At 36.2% G+C, this 16,401-nt stretch overlaps 1 protein-coding gene across 1 annotated transcript in view; it reads right to left on the reverse strand.

Moving 5' to 3' along the window:
- The window catches only part of ERC2 (ELKS/RAB6-interacting/CAST family member 2), a 6,021,505-nt gene that overhangs the window by 1,398,096 nt on the left and 4,607,008 nt on the right, over positions 1–16,401 (reverse strand). The gene's annotated exons all lie outside the window — the stretch shown is intronic.

Below are 16,401 nucleotides of genomic sequence, written 5' to 3' on the forward strand. Positions count from 1 at the left end.
AGAAATAGTTTGCAAACAGTTGAGGGCCCAGCACAAATCCTAGTGGTAGTCCATTGGTAGGTGGTCTAGTGGTGGAGGTGCAGTCCCCAACTTTGACAGTGTATGCTCTGTCAGTGAGCCAGTTGCCTACCCATCCATTAATAGGGTCGATATTATAACACTGAAGTCTAAAAACATTGAATGTTATAATATCGAACCCATTCAATCGAAACACCAGAAAACCGAACAGTCAGAATAGCAAATTTTTTCCCAGGAAAAAAATTTGCTGTTCCAACAAACATACATACAACTCAAGCACACCAAAATAAGTAATCCACACACATACACTTCACAAAACCCTACACTAAACCAGACATACACCACTAGCTATTCACTTATCTTAACCCAATCCTAACCCTAAGGTCCCTAAACTATCGCACACTCACCTTACCCGCTCCCTAACCCTAACTCACCTACCCCATCCTAACTCTCACATCCACACAATCACACATTTACCTGACTTGCGCCCTAACCCTAACTCACCTAACCCATGCCCAAATGCACACTCACCTTCATTCGCACACTTACCTTAACCCGGTCCGTAACCTTCGCTCCACAGTTGAGGAAATTGTGAAGCTGCAGAAATGGCCCACTGAATACTTTCCCATGGAAAGTATTTGGTGTTCTGCAGGTTCGCTATTTCAAGCATTCACTCTACTGGGTTCGATATTATAACATTCAAAGTTTTTAGACTTCAATGTTATAATATAGACCCCCTATTAATATATGGGTTAATTCCCAAACGGGAGATTTTCTCTGTGATACATGAATTGGGGACTGTGTCAAAGTCTTTCGACAAATCATCATAGGCAGTATGTCCTCTTATCCCTCATCTAGGTTTTTGGGGTCAGTATCAAAGAAGCCCACTAGGTTTAATAAGCAAGATCTACCCTTGACAGAATCAACATCAGTTGAGTCAAGTGTGTTGAATGTCACCTATGTTCCTGTTGATAATGTCCATGCTGATTCCTTTCCTAGCCTTGTAAATAAGGTTTATTTAGGTTTATGGGTCAATAGTTCTAGTTCTGAATGTTACCAGATTAATGTACATTGTAGTGTAGGTGATATATGAGTGGAAAAAGTACTGAAACACCAGGGTTGCAGTGCTTGGGGGAGCCAACACATGGCTGTATTGTTAATATGTGACATATTGTTAGATATGGCTTTTAATTTGCTATGTTTCCACATGTAATTCCATGTCACAGACAGGAAATGGACAGTAAACAGCAATAATCCATAATAATATTTTATCATAGAGCATTGAGCAGAGGATATTTCCCAACAGTTGGCAAAGTGTTTGCCCATCTGAGATACACATTTCCAATACTATCTGTGTTTGTGCGTAGCTAAGCAGTGTGCAAACGCGAACCACATTGCTAAAGCCTGAGAGTCAGTATTGAGTGAATAATGCAAACCTGGTTGATGCTTAAATGACTCTTTGTCAGCAGTGAAAATGTATTGACATAATTCTTTTTGAGCCCAGATGATACTGGATTCGAATCCAGGTGTATCTAATATTTTTAAATACTTTTAAGTAAACATTGATAATACAATGACATAAAGTCTTTATAGTACATGTGTTGCTGTGTGTTGGCATACCAGGTTTAGCAGCATTGCGAGAAGGTAACCATAGCATTTTGCCACCACTCACCATGGCTGTGCATTGGTGTACAATGTGCACCTCCATGTAAACATAGAGCCTAAAAAGTGAAGGGATCCATAGCTTTTTCTGCTACTTATGTGTGCTGTGTGTGATTCTCTTTTTTGACCAGACTAAAGTGGTGAAAATGGGGTAGATATTGAAGTGGTGAAATGGGGAGCAAGCAGGGGGAAAACAAAGGGAAAGCAATAGATGAATGTGCAGGAGGGCGATAGGAAGGAACCATAGGTATCCACTTCTTTAACAGTCTTCTTCTTCTCTTTTGGCTGTTCCCATTAGGGGTCACCACAGCGGATCATTTGTTTCCATTTCTTCCTGTCCTCTGCATCTTGCTCTGTCACACCAACCACCTGCATGTCCTCTCTCACCACATCCATAAACCTTGTCTTAGGCCTTCCTCTTTTCCTCTTACCTGGCAGCTCCATCCTTAACATCCTTTTCCCAATATACCCCACATCCCTTCTCAGCACATGCCCAAACCAATGCAATCTCACCTCTCTGACTTTGTCTCCAAACCGTCCAACCTGAGCTGACCCTCTAATATACTGATTCCTAATCCTGTCCATCCTTGTCATACCCAGTGCAAATCTTAACATCTTTAACTCTGCCACTTCCAGCACTTCTTTAGCAGTATAAACTGAAAATATGTGCAGAATATTAAATAAATTTGGACTGTAACCTCAACAAAGAGTGTTATAAGTGAGAGTGAATATAATGGGAAGTGGAACAACAGTAAAAGATCATGGAATAATGCAATATCCTGTGTTAGAACCCAATACCATGTGTATGGCTGTCCTACAGTTGCACCTGTTGCCACAAGAAAGTTGCAATAACAGTTGTCTATGTTTCAGTTCATTACTATAAACTGCAATGCCACAAGACTAAAAAAAAAGGTTGCACACCTTGTACTAGAACCCAGGACCATTTGTACTCCAGCCCTACACTTACCTGCTGCCACAGGACTAGTTACATAACCTTCCCTAATTTACTATTCACTCTTAAGGTCTCTCTGTTAACTGGTGCACAATGCCACTTAACTGGTTTGTGTGGTGCCCAACAGAATTAATTCAATGTATTTGGTTTCTATTTTTGGCTGTCTGGGCCCTGACTGCTTCTTGGATGATCCAGTTGTCCAGATTCCACACTACCGCACTTCATGTAAATGAGCTCAGCACAGCCAAATCTACCATTCACTTCCTCCATTCCCACAGTTGTGCTAAACAACATGCAAACACTGCCCTCCCCCCCCAAAAAAAAAATGAAACATAGGACAGAAAGGTGGAAAAGGACAAAAATGGGGCAAATAGTTGAAATAAGGAAAATCAATCTATAACATGATGTAGCATTAACAACTCACACAGGTCTGTTGCACACAGCTAGGATATTACTAGTGTCCATGTAGAAAAAGGTCCATGATGACATACACGCTAGAAAATGATGGCTCACAAGAGATATGTCTACATAGATCTGGATTTAAACCCTCAGTCCAATGAACCTTCAGAACAAAGGATGGGTGCCTTTTCCCTCTATCCAGCACAAGCAGCTTTGTAGCAAGGAACTGAAATCTTTTTGCATACAGCCAACTGCAACATCATCTACAGTAATATGAAACCATATAACTATTTGTACATTTATTATTTTTGAATGTACTACACTTAGTGATCACACAACCTGTTATGATTATTGCTTCAAAATATACAGCTCTGTCTTACCTCTCTATGTTTGTTTGTCATTCTTCAGTTAACTGACCAGTAATCTGGGACATGCAGTCTGTAAGCCCTTCTATATCACTGGCCTTAAAATGTGTGAAGATATTAACTGGAAATAATATCATAAGCAGTTGCCAACAAATGAAGGGCAGGTTGGATGTTAATGAACACAACCTATGAACTGTGTGTTAATTACTTACATTTCCAACCTTACATCTAACACTTTGTAGGTCTAACCTAACATACCAACTAGATGTACGGCAGTGTGCAGTGCCTTTGTGTTTTCCTTCTCCCAACCAGTGATTATTCACAGTTGCAATCCATTAAAAACAAACACTGACAGAGTGACTGCACTATTTTTGCATCTCATATGCAAAGCCAAGTATTTGGGATTCAGCAATTCTAATGAGCTCATACCTCATTTGCATCTTCACCATGCTAACAGCCCTGAATTTACACCATATAAAAAGGCAAGTGTGCAGCTAGGCAAACGGAAGATAATGAGACTTGTTTATGTGGAGAAGACTGAGCATACACTATTACTTCTGGATATATCTGCACACTGCATATGCTGGAATGTAATTAAGAAAAATATAAAGAAAAGGCTTTTTCACTTTTATCTGTATGCATTAGTTAGAAGTGTACTGATGCCATCAGCATGTTTGTCAAGGTATTTCACAGCTGTACTTGATTGCCAATACCTTAAAATGGAATGCTCTGTGATAAATATATCCACATATTTCATGGACAGTTCCTTTGATAGTGCCTTTAGCATTTCAAAGATGGTTTGCTAGCAGAATGTGCCATTTGCCTGTTCTTTTGGTGGAGAGGGAGCAAAGTTGCATTCTGTTATGGCAAAAACAAAGATGTGTTGCTATTGTTAATCTCCTTTTTTGCATCCAGCCTGATGTTCATATTTAAAATTTCTAGTCTGCTTTATGTTTCTTCAGTGGGTAATACTGAGATGCTACCTTTTCTGTTTTATCTGGAAACAGTTATTTTGTAGTTATAAGATATTTATGTGTATTATCCTTCTGTTGTCTTTTAGAATACCTAGGAGTATGCCACCCAGGCATGTCAATCCTCGCAGATCACCCTTCACTGATGCTGAAAAGTAGGTGACAGTGGATGCTTTTAGGCAACATGTTGCCTTCCAGCTTGAAAGGAGGTGGAGAGATATGGCATGCAGAATGCAAATTTGGTGCCAGATTGTGAATGATGTTAATGCTGTGAAGTAGGATTGAAGACTGCTAAAGTTAACAACACATTCTGATTGATTAGCTTATTTTGGAGCTGCCAGCCAAGTTTTTGTTGAAAGTATAGTTAATGGACATATAAAGGGGTAAAAGTATTACCCCCTGTGTTACTGTTAATTGTGATTATGTTGCCCTTACCTTTGGCTTAACTTCTTCCAGGACCATCTGGCTTGCAGAGGAGAACCTCATCTGCAGATGATAAGCCAAACATTTTTTATGTAAGTACTAATGAGCAATTTAAAGAAATATTTTAATATGTGATGTTGATGTCAGGGCTGTTGTGTATATTGCTGTACTGTCTGTAATAGTGGCACCAGTGTTAGTATGTTAGCATATATTGGACTATAGTAGTGTAGGTATTAATTTTTTCCTGTGTTTTCTGCTTTTCATCATAGGTGATCCTGACAGTGAAAGTGTGGAACCTCTACCACCTGCTGCTTGTGTATCAGCAGACTCTGATGATGGCGGCCAAACAGAGGCACAGTTGGAGGGGTGCAGAGGTTGAATTGGACACTGACGTTGACATACAGCCATTCCATTCAATTCCATCAGACACAGCCAGTAGACATAGCTATTCCAGTGAACCCTAAGATATTGGACAGGTGGAGGGCCAGGACATTGATCAGTGAAGTGTGAATATTGCTGCATGAGAGCCTGTTCACTCTGACCACAGCCAAAGTGTGGGTGAGGTGCCACACAGGAGGGTTATTAGGGGTGCTCAGAGGAGGCCTGCAGTATCTGCTCCACCTGATCCAGGTGTCTCTTCCTGTGCTACTCATTGTACATTTAGAGCCATCATGGAGGCACAGACATGTTCTCATAGGTGCTTCAGACAAATGTTCAGGGTTGTAGATGTGGCACAAGATGACAAGCATGACTTTCTCCACCATGTTGTTGATTCAATGTATCAGATGATGCATTGAAACGAGGGGTGTGTGTGATGGAACAAGGGGTGCCTGTCATGGAATGAGTGGTGTCTCTGATGGAATTTCAGCTGGGAGGAGAATGGCATCCCCGTGGGTGTAGGTCAGTTATATCATCTGCTGTTAGCCAATGTGGGCCTGCCGAATCGCATGTTCAGTGAGCAGCAGTACATCTGACTATGAGTGTGGACATCCCAGTGCACCTCCTGGCAGGGCCAGTTCTTGTGGTCAGGGACAACAATGATGAAATGCCACCTCTATCATGCATGGCTCACACCTGTCTGATATACCAAAGTGAAAAGCTAGCACAGAGCTTGGCTATGTTCATTCAGATTCTCACACACCAGTTTCATATGGAAGGCCCCTACATACACACGCACAGCAGTTACATGGTTCACCAGTGCAACTTATAATTTATTTTGACACACTTGCCATTTGTTGGTTTATCCAAATGTCTGCCTGCTTCTCTTTCTAACTCAAACACACTCACCGACCTTTTGTGTCAGCCAAGGCTTCCTGCCACTACACACAACACTCTGTGCAAGTGATGACAACTGTGTCATATCCCTGTTTTCTATCTTTTGGATTCAGGGATACATAAGGTTTGTGTCTGATGGTCAGGGTTCATAGCTTACTTAGTGCTTAGTTTATCTGCATTTGTAATGTTGAACTGGTAATTATAGCTTTCACTTATATTGGCCTTAGAAAGTTGGAGTGTTGATAGTGTCAAAATTTCCAACTTTACTGTGAATGACCTTGTGAGGATTGTGAAGTCTATAACTGCAATGTGCATCACTACTTTCTAACTTCTCTCTTTCAATGATTTCCAGTACAAACTTATGGTGCTAAACTGAGGGTATGCAGTGATTATCACTACTTTTGAGAGGTATCACTGTGTGAATCTTTAATACTTGAGACCTGCTACTTAATAATAGATGCATGTAAGTCAAATAAGTCTCTGCTGTCACATTTCTGTAACAATCTCTCACCTTTTACTTGCTTACAGTACCAAGTAATGAAATAAAAGCATATGCCACTCATTCATATTATTACACAATGCACTCCAAGTTCAAGACTTACCTTGTAAATGCAGCAGTTGCCACAGTTTTAGTTGAGGGCTGATTCTGTCTGATGCAAACAGGACACAGCCAATACATGGGGAGGTAAAGGTTGTGAGAGTTGCCGGGCATCAATGTTAGAATATGTATGCCCATAGGCAGAAGGTTTTAAGATTTTGGTGGTGAGTGAGTTTGCTATGCATTGTCGCTTAGCCAATGCCAAAGCATATTGAGCATGCATACATTTGCCTACACTCACAGAAGCTGGTGGCACCCCCTTTGACTCCTCATCTGCGTGTGGCTGTGGGGACCTTGGCATTGGTGATGGGAAGTGTGCTCCTTCTCCTTGCTGATCCTGCTGAAGATGTTTTCTCAGGATGATGTTGTGTAGCATGGCACATACTATGAATATTTCAGATCATGTCTGTAGATTGTACTGCAGGGGTCTACCAGATGTATCTAAGCACTGGAACCATGACTTCAGCAGCCCAAACACACACTCTATGATATTTCTGGTTTGAGAGTGTGCCTTATTATGGCACTCTTCAGTGGGTGTGTGTGCATTTCTGATGGTTGCCATCAGCCATGGTTCCCGTGCATATCCTGCATCCCCCAATAAATGACCCTGTGGGATATCTACCTCAGCAAACATCTGATACAGTTGGGAGGTGTGCCATATATGTGAGACATGGTAAATGCCAGGGTTGATAGAACACGCATTCAAGATGGCATTACACACAACTTGGAAGTTAAGAGAGTGGAAGCCCTTTCTGTTTATGTAGAGCTTACACTGTTCCCCAGGTGGTGCCTTCATTTCTAAATGTGTGCAATCTATGGCACCCAGTACTTCAGGGTAGTATGCTACAGGGTAGAACTCCTGCATATTTCTGGCCAAATCCTCAGTAGTACGGGGAAAATATATGTGGTCACTAGCATGTTGGAGCATAGCATTTAGGAACTGATGGAGGATCCTGGATGCTGATGCTTGTGAAACCCCCAGCATGTCCCCTGTTGGTCTCTGAAAGGTACCTGTAGCTAAGATTCTAACTGCTATACAAACCTTTGTCACCACTGGGATGGGTTCCCCTTGGTTTACCTTGGGTTTGAGTTGAGGATAACAGAGGTTGCAGAGTTTCTGTAGTGTGTCTATCCATCCTTTCTACATTATGCAGGTTATGATAAGTTAAAAGGGGGTCTGAAAAATGTTTCCTTTTTGGTCTAGGTCTATTAGCAGCAGCACAGACTTCAGCCTGTTGCACATACAAATGAATTAAAGCAACACCGGCCCCTAACATTGTTTCTATGTGGATTCCTTTCAGTGGCTGTATTCTATCAGGTTTTGGAATTCACAGGGGAAACCAGCACTTGGTCTACACATTTGCTTTATAGCATTTTGAACAGCTCCTCCATGTTGGATTGGTTGATTAGCATACGATTCAGTTGATTATGCTGTAATTAACATGCACAGTGTTTACCTTGTATGCATGGCGGTACACACTGCTTACTGAATCCAACACGGACATGGTGTAAATAGACCATGTAGGCTTTACTGAATTTGGCTGATGATCTTTTGCTTAGATTCTTTAGTCCATTAATATTTGGTGAGAGTATTCTTAAATCCATACAATAATTAATAAAAAGGGAAAAGGTATTTTAATGATTATTATTATTTTTAACCTTTAAGAATAAGCATTGTGATATGCTTTTTGAAAAGCAAAGAATATTTCTATATCAATTTAAGAATATTATTTAAATTTTGGTACATAAGATTACTCTTATTAACTATATAAATGGAATTGTCAAAATTCCCTGCCTAATAATATAAGGATTATCATTATCTCGACTGTCTTTCTCACTCTATCCCACATAAAGTATTGAAATTTAGGGAAGAAATGTTAATACATTCAAATTTCTGCAGTATGTATTTGATATTTTGAGAGCTTAACCACTTTTATATCAATATATATATATATATATATATATATATATATATATATATATATATGCAAACATTACCCACACCCATATATATGTGTATGTATGTATATATATATATATATATATATATATATATATATATATATATATACACACACACATATATATATTTATAGAAAGATATATCTGGGTCTACCTGAGAATATTGAATCCCCATATCAGTGAATCCCATTTCATTGAGACGAAAATATCAAATCCTCACATACGCAAAACCTTAAACCAGTGGAAATGTTAACCAGGAAACTAACCACTTCTGAAGTAGTATATATCTATATAGCTATATATATATATTTGTATATGTATATGTATATATACCAACACATATGTATTTCGCATTGCTTTATATTTCTTTATCAGACTATCTACTGTTTTGTTTTTTAATGTATTACTCTTCTGTAAATGTATAAACGTTATTTTAGAGATGAATAAATATTCACTACTTAGAGTATTACTGTGTTCATCATATGATATCTTAAAGGAAGAAATAATCATATTTAAACTTAAATTAAACTAAATTACACATTTTTCCTGTTTCCCTTCCCTCCTCGCTTCCATTTTCATATCCTGAATATCTATATATATATTTGTGTGTGCGTGCTTGCACACACGTGTGTGTGTGTGTGTGTGTGTGTGTGTGTGTGTGTGTATATGTATATATATATATATATATATATATATATATATATATATATATATATATATATATATATATATATATATATATATACGTATATATATATATATATATATATATATATATATCAGTATATGTATATATATATATATATATATATATATATATATATATGTATATATATGCATATATATGTATCTCTGTCATATGACAGAAACCACATTTGACTGAAACACATTTGAATGAAACCATAAGACTGAAATTTCAAAAGACTGTAAAGTCACTTGACTGAAAACCATAATACTGAACTTCAACATACTAAATTGTAAAGTGGACCATATAAAACCAGACTAGGTGGGAGACTATGCCTCCCACACCCCACAATGTGGGGGGCTGTGCCCCCAACACCCCCCCAACTATAAATACTAACTCCAGGATTGCACTACACTGGGGTAAAGGGCATATACCTTTCATATGCCTTACAATAGTCTACATACTGCCATGACTATGCCCTTTTCCCCACTGTAGTGTGATCCTGGAGTTAGTATATATAGGTAGGGGAGTGTGGGGGGCACAGCCCCCCACATTGGGGTGTGTAGGTGGCGTAGCCCCCCAACTAGTTTGGTTTTATATGGTCTGGTTTAAAATTTAGTATGTTGAAATTGAGTATTATGGGTTTCAGTCTTATGGGTTTCAGTCAAGTGACTTTTCAGTCTTGAAATTTTTGGAATTTCAGTCTTATGGTCTCAGTCAAAAGAGTTTCAATCAAATGAGGTTTCTATCATATGATGGAGATCCATGTATATATATATATATATATATATATATATATATATATATCCTCTTTTCCTTTCCCTTTTTTACAGTTTTTCTGTACTAATATATAAATGTCTAATTTGTGTGATTAACTGTTAGAAAAGTTGTTAACATCTTTTTGTCTCGGTCCCCTTCAATAAACACAAATCACACTGAATGATGTTTGATGACCTATATTAAACTTCCATAACATAGCTTTGATAACCAGTATTTATTAATTACCACTGAACATGATATAGCTGGATTAATCACAGCATAACATCCATGTAATGTTAATCAGGACAGCGTGACCTTACTCATCCTGACCCAGTAAGCAGCCTCCATACCTCCACTCACTTACTTTACTTATGAATCAGCATCCCACCACTCACTTCATATACCATTTATTGAATTACACATCCAGCCAAATAAGTCAGGAAAGCGTGACCTCACTCATCATGACCCAGTAAGCAGCCTCCATACCTCCACTCCCTTAATTTACTTATGATGCAGCATCCAACAACTCACTTCATATAACATTTATTGAATTTCACTAGCCACCAAATAAGCAGTGTCCTTACCTCTGCTCACTTATATTTACCACTTAAACATCCAACACCCAGAGGGGGAATGGAAGAGGGAAAGCCTGTCCCTCTTCTCTGCCCTACCCAGACTGATAAAATAACCACAGCCCCCACCAATCCATAAAAAAAAAGGGTGGGAGGATGGGTAGCAAGTTCATATCAAAATGTGATCCCCTTACCCAGCTACACTTGCCTAAACCTCTTCAGCCCCTCCCACCTTTACCTCATTTCCTCCCAATCATTCCATTTAACCCTTTCATCTCCCCACCCTCTTAGCTCCCACTAATATATTTATCTAACCACCCCTTCCAAATATGTCCCTGGACAAACTGGTTTGTTACCAAACCTCATATATATGAATTATTAACATATATCAAATAGAGCTACCTCTTCCAATTTACTCACTGCAGAAGATTTATATTAATGTATTTAAGTAATTCAATACTTTTTGTTAAAGTAATTGTTAAACTTGAATATGTTACTATGTAATGAACAATACTAACAGCACTCTTCAGTGTCAAACTTTATAGAGCTTTAAGAAATAGAGCATAATTTTTTTTTCAAACTCTTGTAATTGACTTATCACCAGTTTAACCTTAGATAAATGTTCAAGAAGTATTTCAAGATATTTTAAAAAATAACAGTTCTATAGATCTTCCTTTTATATCATAAAAGCTAAATTCCTTTTTAGATGCCCTTTCCCTTTATAAGAAACCAAGATATCATGGGGAACCAAGCATCAATGTCTAAACAGTTGTGAAACTCAAACTCCCTCCTTCTTCCCCACCACATTCCCCTCCCCACTGTCCCACTACCACATGAACTACCAAACAAACCAAAGAACAAAGCATATACCATCCCTCAATGCAGCAACATATCACACTTCAACAAGTTCTAAAGTAAGTCGATCCTCATCTTCAGCAGCTGCTGTGCCATGTTCAGGCATGAAGCAGTCATCTAGACATAACCTAACCTCTGGGCAGAAGCCAAAAACAATAAGAAGAAGTACAGAGGAATCTCCAAATGCATAAAAGCATAAGAAGAAGATGAAAAAATCATAGAATCATTTTGTACGTATGTAGATATGATCCACAATTCCACCCCCTCACAATAAATCCAACAGATCCCCGAACACACCTCATTCAAGCCACTTTGAGTGCATCACTCGCAACCATAATTTCACTCAGCTATACACTAATAAAAGGGAGGGTATCTCTAAAAGCAAAGCATCAAATTATTATCTGGACTTTAAATGCAAGTAGCCAATCTCATCCCCTAACTTATGTCGTATGCTCAAGCACCATTACCACTTAAGCCTAAATAAAAGTTCAAAAATATTTCAGAAGTATATTTAGAGAATAATATAACAATTCTGCAGTTTACTGAATTACAACAAGAAGGCCAGCTCTGCCTTGTGTACATTGCCCCGCATCTTGAAAGAAACCAGGACATGAAGGCATTTAGGAATATATACATGAGCAGTGGGGAAGTACAGAGTTTCTCCACTTTCCTTTATCCCTTTACCGTGTCACTGTATTAACTACTTAGACAGAAATAGCAGCAGAGATTATCAATCAGAATACCAATGGGTCTCGTTTTATCCAATTTAAAGGTAAAGTATGGTCTACGTCTATCCCTAGGAAAATATGAGCCATGTTCAACCAAGAATCAGACAGTCACTAAGAGGCAATCTCTTCTTTAGACATGAGTCAAAAGGGATAAGAAAGAGAGCAGAGAAAATTTAAGTCTGAGAGGAGAGATTACAGGAAACGAAAGAAAAACATAATTGTTTTGCACATATATAATCATGCTTCACAGAATCCCCTCTCACATATACAATTACTTTTATTCCCAAACACATTTCTTTTAAATCATTCCAAGAATAACTTATGTAACCAAAATCAAACACAATATTATGTTAGTAAAAGAAAAAGCATTTTAAAAAGCAAAGAATTACATTAATATGTGTACTTTGAATATAAGAATTTAATTTTACCTTTTTTATTATGCGTTATACTGTTTATATTTAATTTTATATTGTGGAAATAATAGAATTTAAATAATAAGTTACCTTTTTTAAGTAACTCTATAGTACAACACAATACATGTCCCTGAAATTTGATAAGAGAAGTCTATATGTTCAGTTTAATTTATCTACAACGTCTTCATAGATTTGTTGTTGGAATAAGTGGTTATTTCAGTTTTTCTCTTTTTATTTAATTGTCTATGAAGCTTTGCCTAAGGATCTCATTAAAGTAGGATAGGATCAATCCATCTCTTTTGTTGCTTCTTAAATAGAGTTTAATATTCTAGATCCAATTGTTTGAAATTAAATTCCATTTTGCTTAGGGATGTTCACTTATAGCCAGCATTTCTTTCTGAGTTCCATGTTTTTTGTTGAATAACCATTGTCAAATTTTATGCTGTACATTACAAACTTCAAAAGAGATTTTTCCTATGCTGCTTTAAGGACAAGTTCCTTATTTATAAAATAAAGGCATTTTATAATAATAGATCTTGGTGGAGATGAAACAAAGCGTATGCATTTATCTATGGCTCGAGCTCTTTCTGTAACATATGACAGTCCTTCTTGTAAGCTTAACAAACCAGGTATCCAAGTAGTTGTCAGGTAAACCAAATAGTCTTATGTTACATCACCTTTCTCTGTTTTTGAAGTTGTCTGATTTATTTATTAATATTTGCTTTGTTTTTGTAGATATCCAGTCTGTGCTCCTCCCTCCATTAGTCTTCCTTTTACAGCATTTCAATATCAATAATGTTAGCTTAATGTATTTATATAATTTTTTCAAGAATGTATGTTAGTTTCATGCTGTTTTCTCTCATGTTTTCTAAGTTTTTCAGGAGCCCTCTATTTTCAAACATAATTCATGAAGCGTATAAGTTACTTGTATATCCTTCTTAGTGAGGAGTTAGCATGGGAATGTTTAGAAGTACTCACCTCTCTTTTTCCCAACATCTTTATTTAAATTTCCATGAAGAAATATATTAAAAACTTCTTCAACACGTGAGGAGCATAAATACATACAAAACGCTTAATTTATAACATATAAAAATGTTAACAGAAGAAAAAAAAAGACTTAACATAAAAAACTATGTAGACCGAGTACTAAGTGTCATTACATGAGTTCAATTAGTACAATGACAATATCACACAATGCTATGGACTCAAAAACTTACTAATAAATAATAATACATCTTCTCTTTTTTAATTCAACTCAGCATTAGATGTGCCAAATTGAGATTACTGGAGTATGTGGTCAAAAAGTGTATTCCAAACCTCTGACAAATAAGAGCATGTGCTTTGGTTGCTAAATACTAACTTAAGAGCCGTTATATATTTATTCACCATTTGTTTAAAACCATCCCATGATGTATTTGATCTGTTGAGCCTGTTTTGTTAGATGTGTATTTCATCAATGAAAAAAGGGTAATTAAGATATGTAGTTTCTGTTTGTTTAGTCCCTTATGAGGAATGTGCATATAATAGCAAATTCCCAGGATACATTAATCTTTTCAAATCCTATCATTTCTAGTCTGACCCTTAGTGAATACCATAAATTATATGAACATTTACAGCTCCAAAATACATGCAAAATATCAGCTCTTTGAACATCGCAGCAAAGACTGCTTGGAGGAGATGTGGAATAATATGTATTGACTTTGACAGGAGTTAAGTAAGCATTATTTACTATCATGAATTTGGTATACATGAGTTTTTTTAAAAGGGATTAGTTTTAAAGATAGCTGAATTCATTGAGATTTTTGATTATTCTGAATTGTAGGTTGCAGTTTGGAGCAATAGTTGGAATATAGGATATTATCTTGATATTTAATAGCTATGATTAATTTGTACATATTTGCTAGCATTTTCTTCTTTAGTGTAAACATATTCCATAACTCCTTAGAGATTTATGTTGTTGTCTATTTTTGGGTCTCTTAATAGGGTTGAAGTCATTTCTTTGATCTGTCTTAATATAACTAGAGAGCTTTTAGGAAGGCTCTGAGATCATTTACAGAAAGGTTTTCATAATAATAAACATCTAATATTGTCATTCCTTTAATTATGGGATAATTGTTCAAGTTTAACACAAAGTTATTTAGTTTAAGATTTGGAATGAGATGTATCGGTTGGAAAATATTAAAAGGAATTGCTAGCTTTAGTGATTCAATTATATTTTGCAAAGTAGTTATCATATTTTTTAGACAGTTAATTAGTTTGATTCTGCCAATATTTTCTTTACTGATGAAGGGTTAGATCTTGGGAATAATTTTGGAACCAATTATTAGATTATACCTTATTTTACCCAGATAGGACTCCATTTTATTTTTATTGGACAATAATCAGAAATTACTATAATTTTACTAGCAGTTATTATGTCTTAATAAAGCTTAAAATCTGGAAGAACCAAGCCACCAATCTTTTTAGGATAAATACATTTTTGTAGCTAATATGAATGAATTTGGGCTCCCACAGAAATTTAGAAAGATTTACAGTTAGGGTTTAAAAAATTTGGGGTACTATTATATTAGTTGCTTAAACAGTAATCTTGGTATTGTTTTATATATATATATATATATATATATATATATATATATATATATATATATATATATATATATATATATATATATATTTTTTTTTACATATACACTATGCGGATGTCTTGTTCCATTAATAATTGTATTTGAGGAGAAGTAGTCTTATTTATATGTAAGGATGTGGGTGCATTTGCATAAAGTTTTTAAAATGAGTTTATAAAAGTTTGTGGTAGACTGAAATATAGCATTATTGAAAAGAGAAAAACTAGGTTGGGTCTAAGGAGTTTGGAAGCATCAAGAGTAAGTGTGAATACTGAGTTGTTATTTTGTCTAGATAGTGAAATCAGGGTATCCAGGGTTATCGTGTAGTCACAGGTTTGTCTACCCTGAAAAAAAAACTGATTGGTTAAGTGTAATTATGCTTGATAATAATGGTTTCACTCTGTTTACCAAAAATGAGGCAAATATTTTGAAATCTGTGTTGATAACGGAAACTGGTATATAATTTAACAGGTCCTTAGTGTATGTATTTTCCTTTGGAATAAAGATTTCCTTAGAATTATTTAGATATAGGTTCATTATGTCATTGTCTTTAATGTAATTATATAGACACAATAAGATTTTTTAAATTTTTTGACTAAAAGTTTTATAAACATCTGCTGTATAGCCATCAGGCCCATGGACTTTGCTCTCCTTGAGATTGCTTGTAATGCATAGTATTTCTTGTTAGGTAAGAGTAGCTATAAGAAGCTCCCATTGACTTTGGTTGAGTTTAGGAAAACTATCTGATTTAGAAATTGATCTTTTTATTGTAAAGTAAATGATAAGTTTTGTTCTCCATATGTTTGAGAAAAGAAGTTCAAAGATTGGAATAATCTCGGTATTTGAATTGTCATTCTTATTTTGATATATCATTTCAGTTATTACTGACGAAGCTTTGTTAATATTTATCATTCTGGCCAGTATTCTTAATGGAACTTGTGTCCATTCAAAGTATCTACCTATCATTTTCATTTCACTGAATGATACTTGTTTAGTATAAAGTAGGTAAAGTTCTTTCTGAAGGTCATTTATTTTTTTTCTGTGTTACAGCTGTAATTCCACTGAAGTTCCTCTTCAAGTTCAATGATTTTTCCCTTCAATGTTACTTCCTTTGATCTATAGACTTTTTTATAATAAGATGCT

Source organism: Protopterus annectens, chromosome 7.part1, assembly GCF_019279795.1.
Source record: "Protopterus annectens isolate FY-2018-M chromosome 7.part1, PAN1.0, whole genome shotgun sequence".
NCBI classification, from domain to species: domain Eukaryota; kingdom Metazoa; phylum Chordata; order Ceratodontiformes; family Protopteridae; genus Protopterus; species Protopterus annectens.